The 6,000-nt window shown below is 40.5% G+C and overlaps 1 protein-coding gene across 1 annotated transcript in view; it reads right to left on the bottom strand.

Moving 5' to 3' along the window:
- LIMCH1 (LIM and calponin homology domains 1) overlaps positions 1-6,000 on the bottom strand; it is a 388,718-nt gene that overhangs the window by 195,185 nt on the left and 187,533 nt on the right. The window contains exon 3 of the mRNA XM_012648487.1: positions 2,452-2,521. The gene's annotated coding sequence lies outside the window, so the exon portion shown is untranslated. The remainder of the gene's footprint in view (positions 1-2,451; positions 2,522-6,000) is intronic.

Here is a 6,000-nt window from a genome sequence, read left to right as displayed (position 1 = left end):
GCAAGACTAGTACTACAACACGTGTGTACCCTTTATCCAGATACAGCCACATTTCCTTCCACCTCTATCTCCGTGTGCGTATAAAATTACACATGACACGCACAAGCCTTTTTGCTGAACATTTTGAGGCTTGGTTGTACCCATCACGATGCTTCATTTCCAAATACCCCGGCACATGAGCCTCCTAAGAGCAAGCGTACTTCCCTATATACACACGCAGGAACGCCAGCGCTGAGAGAACACCGTTAGCTAACATTTGATTCATATTTAAATTTCCCCAATTGTCTCGTAATGTCTATTATGGTCTCTTTTTCTCAATCAAGGATCATACGCTGCATCTGGCTGTCATATCGCCTCAGTCACCTTTAATCTGCAACGGTTTTCCAGGGTTTTTGGGGATGGAATGGGATCTTAATGACACTGAGAATGTTAGGAGTCAGGCCAGCTGTTTGGCGTCATGTCCCTGAATCTGGACTTGTCCGATTGTTTCCTCAGAATTGTCGCGATTACTCAGGGCATCTCTAGAACACCTAACGTCATTTGAACCCTTTATAGGTAGTGACTGTACTTAAGAAAGTATTTTTTTGGGTGAAAGATATTAAATTAGTAAAGAAGATATAAGTAATATATAGGATGAAGGTGAGTGGGGAAGTGTTAGTTGAAAAAGGGCAAATAAAGGAGAAAGAATGGAAAGAACAAAGTGGAAAGGAAATCTGCACGAAAAAAAGAAAGAGGAAGAATAGAAGTCCAGTCCGTGAAGGAAGGAAAGCGAGGGAGGCCATCTTGCTGTCTTGCACCAAATGGCCTGACGGCTCCAAGACAGAGGCAACTTGATCCGCAATAAGAAACATTCGATGCACGATAAGAAATAATATAAATGCATGTGTCCCAAATACTTAATTTTACTAAAAGTATTTATGATTCACATCTTAAATTAAGGTTTCAAAACTCTTTTCTCTTTAGCTGCCAGACTGGAAGCTGCTTGTTTCTGCTCATCTGGGTTTTTCCCTGGACTTTTTCTTAACTTTACTCTGCAAGATTTTCTTCTATGACATTAAACCCCAGAACTTCAAGGTCAGGGGGATGCCACAGCCTTGGGGCCAAACAGGTATTTGTCAGGATCATTAAAACTCTGTCTTTAACATGGTGAATTTAATAAAAAGTTTTAAAAGCAATTAAAATATACACACATTAATATGTGTAATCTATAAAATACCCATATGTTGATTATTTATTTTGTAAGACGATTCAAATCTATTCCTTCCAAATTTATTTTCCTATGTATTAACTCGGCTACGTAATTCTGACAAACAAAATCAGAAGGATTTTTAATGACTAAATCACCAACTCACTACCTACCCATATGAGAAATAAAATGCATCCACAGAAATAGTAATTCTTAAAGAAAACATCTATTTCATTAAACTTGCTGAAACCGTGAGCCTTCCTACCAGGACCTGCACGGTTCTCAAACACAATTGTTGTCCTGTCTCATCCAATTTCAATTAGTCATCATGATACAGCTAAGAAACTTTTTAACAACAATCAGCAAAGACTCCGTAGGATCCTGCCTAAATTCTTGACATTTTTCTCATTGCTTTCTGCAAAAGCACTTGCACAGAAGCCGATCACAATGGAAACAATCAGTGAATTATTACCAGGCCACATACGTCCTCAGCTGTGTGTGTGTGTGTGTGTCTGTGTGTGCATTTGCCAGGTTCCCTCCAGAACTAAGATTTGGTTCTCTTCCCAATCTTCCACCTCTTTCCTTTTTCTACACAAAGGGCAACATTGATTAACAATTAAAATTACTTGCCAAGAGTTATGAAACGTATCAACGCATGAAAAATATTCTGCTTCTGACCACATGTGAGCGTGTGAGTTTTATGGGTCTTATGTAGGTAGGTTCAGAAGGGCAAGGGCTTTGTTTAAACAGTTCTCCAGACGACATTCGATCACCTGAGTGCCCCATTATGTCTTCAGAATAGCCGGTCTACAAATGTGGTATTTAAACCCACGTAGATTTTTAATATCGAAAACGTAATTTATTATGGAAGTGCTGCTTTCTCTTGGAACTCTCTCTCTACCCACCCTCCCCTCCATTCCAGGGGAAAGCAGTGAAGAACTGAAATGAGAAAACATAATTAAAATCAGATTCTTCCCCTGGGGGGGTCAACCTAATTATCAGCCTCTCACCCCAAAACAAATTTACCTCTTTAAGAATGAAGGTCTTCACCACTCATGGGAAAAACATAAACAAAGATTAAGATGCCATTTGGGTACCACGGTAATCTTTCATTTTTAAGCGACCTCTTAGTCTAATGGATTCAATGCGTCCCCATTCAAGTGAAATATATTTTGCAGGAGAGAACTGTGATAAATGGTACTGTCATGACCCTTAGGTTAGAGCAAAGGAATATTGGAAAATAAATCTCAATTCTGTATACTCACCAATCCTGCAATGGGGGTAGGCAATCTATTGATCTTTTTAACAAGTCCTGGCTTTATGGCATTCAGCAACCTGTCACGAAAAAGGCAGAATGTCAAGCGAGACGTAAAGCAAGATGGATCACACAAATCACCTTTATCCAGGGCTACAGCTAAATTGCTGGATAGGAAAAGCAGTGCATTTAGAGCACGCAGTAAATCTCAGTAATCTATCAGCCTGCGTGCATGTAAGTAAAGAGCTTTGCTGACATCAAGTTTGTCCGCGGCAGGTGAGGTTTTGGAATCTGGAAATGCTGGAGAGAAGAAAGCGCAGAGACTGGGAGGTGCTTCAGGGGAAAAGGCAAGGCTGTAGGTTGGACCGAGGTGGGGAGGGAATTGTCTAGAACTGGAGCCAGGTATTACAAGTCAGGTGAGGCCGGTTGCCAATTCTCCTGGCTAAGGCTGGGGTCTCTGCAGGGATGTGCTGAGTTTAGAGGCCAACATGTATCTTTGCAAGTGACCTGCCAAGACAAATTCCACCTCCAGACCCGCTTCGCTCTTGGAGGAGAGTGGCTTGTTAAATGTGGCTGAGCTTCACTCTTTTAAAAAAGGAAGAGTATGTTCAATAGGACGTTGACCAATCATATTCCGAAAACTTGTAACAAGGCTGACCACGATTCCCTAAGCACGAAAGATATTTGAGCAAAAGATTTTCAGGGTAAAGGTTGAAATTATGCAAAAAAATGAAACAAGCAAGGGAATGCAAGAGAAACAACCATAACTTCTTGGTCTTCAGGAAATATTGATTCAGGATGAAGAGAAATAAGAAAGAAAACTTGTAAAACTAAAATACGGTTAGCGTCAGGGTCATGGGGTAGAGTACAGTCTTTGCAAAACTGATTATTCATAAAACAGTAATTGAAAGTAAGGGGTTGTAGAATGGAAGCATTTATTTCTATATTCAGGAATTACACAGACAACCAGGTAACTTATCTTGGAACATCAGGCAAAGAGAAACTTAGGGCAGGAGTTTATTATAATTCAGGGGTCAGCAAACTATGACCCATGAGCCAAATCTGGCCCAACACCTGTTCTTGTAAATACAGCGTTACTGGAACACCGCAATGCCCCTTCCTTTACGTCTTGCCTGCGGCTACCTTTGTGCTAGAACAGCAGAGTTCACTAGTGACCACGGAGAACCCGTGGCCCACAAAGCACACAGGTTTCGCTATCTGGCCATTTACGGCAAGTTTGCTGACCTCTATTACAATTCGTGTCATTCAAGATTCTAATAAATTATGAATAAATTCTGTTTGGTGGGTTTCTATGAATCAGTAAGAAAATTTCTTTGAAATAGTTTAATGGTCTTCAATTCAGATTATATTTGACTTTGACACCACTGCATATGTAATATATGGAGAAAGGTCCCTACGGCGGTTGTGACAAGATACTCTGTTCTTGCAGCCAAGGTTAAGTGACGGTTCTCGGTAACCTCGACTGCAATTCCCACAGGCCGCGGCCGGCGAGTCACACTCAAGAATGACCAGGTGCCTTTCTGTCCTCCGCGAGCCAAGGTGGCCGCTCCGTTTTCACGAACTCACTTAGTTTTAACCGTGAATTTAATCTTTTTAAAAAGTGCTTCTTTATAACTCGTTTTGGAGATACTAGTTTCTCAAGTTGGAAGGCAACTTATTCACTCTTCCCATTTTACAGCTCATACAATTGAGGCCTGGTGCTGCCGGGTAACCTCCCCGAGCACGGTCAGGCCCAGGATTGGGTCAGGGCCTCTCTCAGGCAGTGTTAAAATCCCACACCTTCTGGTTTAAAAGACACAGATACATATGGTGTCTCCAACGCCAAGTTTTTAAATGCACAAAATTCTTAAGATACATTACTTTTCTCAGTGGTTCTTAACAGTGTCATTTTAAACTGAATTTTAAAATAATATTTGTGTTCAGTGTTGACAGTTCGCAAGAATCAAAAGGAGATACGGGAAAATGTAAGTCTAACTGTCACCTCCGTATGGCGAGGCCCCAGCCTGTTCCTGAAGGCACCCTGACAGACTTTCCAGGGGAAAATTCATACAAATACATATAATTTTTTAAAAAAGAAACAGATGTGGCATATAGTATGCACTGTCCTAGACCTTGTTTTTCCACTTAATAATATATTTTGGAGGTTGGGCAATTTACCTTGCAGAGAATGACTTATCAGTGCATAACTGAGTATTTTTTTTTTTACCCTAATAACACATAAAGAACAAACCACGTCCTCTTTAATCGCTGTGGGCCTACGGAACCGGGGGAGAGGTAAGACCACCGGCTCTGGGGTCCAAGGGACTGAATTCCAAGCCCAGCTCCGGCTCTCACTGGAGGGGCTGCTCTGGGCAAATCCACCAACCTCAGTCTTTACCTGTAGCACAGAAACACAGCGGGACCAGCTGCCCAGGGGCCAACGCGGCTTAAATGCAACAAAATATATAAGAAGCAAGCACAGAGCCTGGCACGTAAGTTCTCTGCAAACGTTTCTCTGTGTTTATGTGTAAGTATTTCTTTATAGCAATTCAACTCACAGCATTTTACATCAATCGTTTCTTTAATAATTTCAGATTTTTCTAATGAAATGAAATACCATTGCTCCCAGATACCTGAGCCTTGTTGCTAATTAGCCAAAGTGGAAACAATAGCAAAACACCCCACTCCAAAATTCACTATCTAAAAAAAAAACACACTCTCTTTTAAAGAGGCGCCCTTTTTCTTCTGTATCTAAGAACTATATTAATATTTTTAGTAATGATGGCTCCAACTCCACTTTCCCACATGTTCAGCTTCTTTGAATTGTCTGAAATAGTTCATCCTATTCATCCTTTGGGAAATGACCCCTACAGGGCAGGATCATTCCTATCACATGAAGTTGTAAAAATCAATCATCAATCAATTGAATTACAACACTAGAGCTTACCTGAAAGAACAAAAAACTACAACCTTTCTCAAAATATTTCACCATAAGTTAAAAAATAAAAAGTCATGATACTCTTAAACATTTGAAATGTTTTCAAGATTGAGGCAGCTGTACTTTTTCATGTGAATATTGCTGCAACCCTGTACACAGCTTACAGCACACAACAACAAAAGATAACATTGAATTCACATTGTCAAAATGCCCAACACCTGCTTATCTCGTATTTTGCATTAAACTGAGAACATTTTTTGTATATGAGTTTTTTTGAGTAAGAGTCAACTATATTCACTTGCAATTTTATTAAAAACTACTATTGGTTTCCCGTGTAAATTAAAATATAAATATTTTCAATAAATACGTATTGGTAAAATTCTTTGAAGTGATGAAGCTGATGACGCTATTTTGTATTTATGGAACTTTTGAGGCTCATTATTCCCCCAAGTGCCGCCCTGTAGAGACAGATCCTGTGTCCGTCCCCCCATTTTTGTAGAAGGAAAAAACTGAGCCCCAAACAGCTGTGAAGACTTCTCCAGAGACGGACACCGCTTGTCGGCAGCACGGCCGGAACGGTGTTCCCCTCTCGGCCAACCCATTTATACTGCAATTCGGTGC

Source organism: Propithecus coquereli, unplaced genomic scaffold (genome assembly GCF_000956105.1).
Source record: "Propithecus coquereli isolate 6110/MARCELLA unplaced genomic scaffold, Pcoq_1.0 Scaffold288, whole genome shotgun sequence".
Taxonomy (NCBI): domain Eukaryota; kingdom Metazoa; phylum Chordata; class Mammalia; order Primates; family Indriidae; genus Propithecus; species Propithecus coquereli.
Note: the sequence above shows the minus strand (reverse complement) of the source record. Positions and strands in the feature narration are given on the sequence as shown.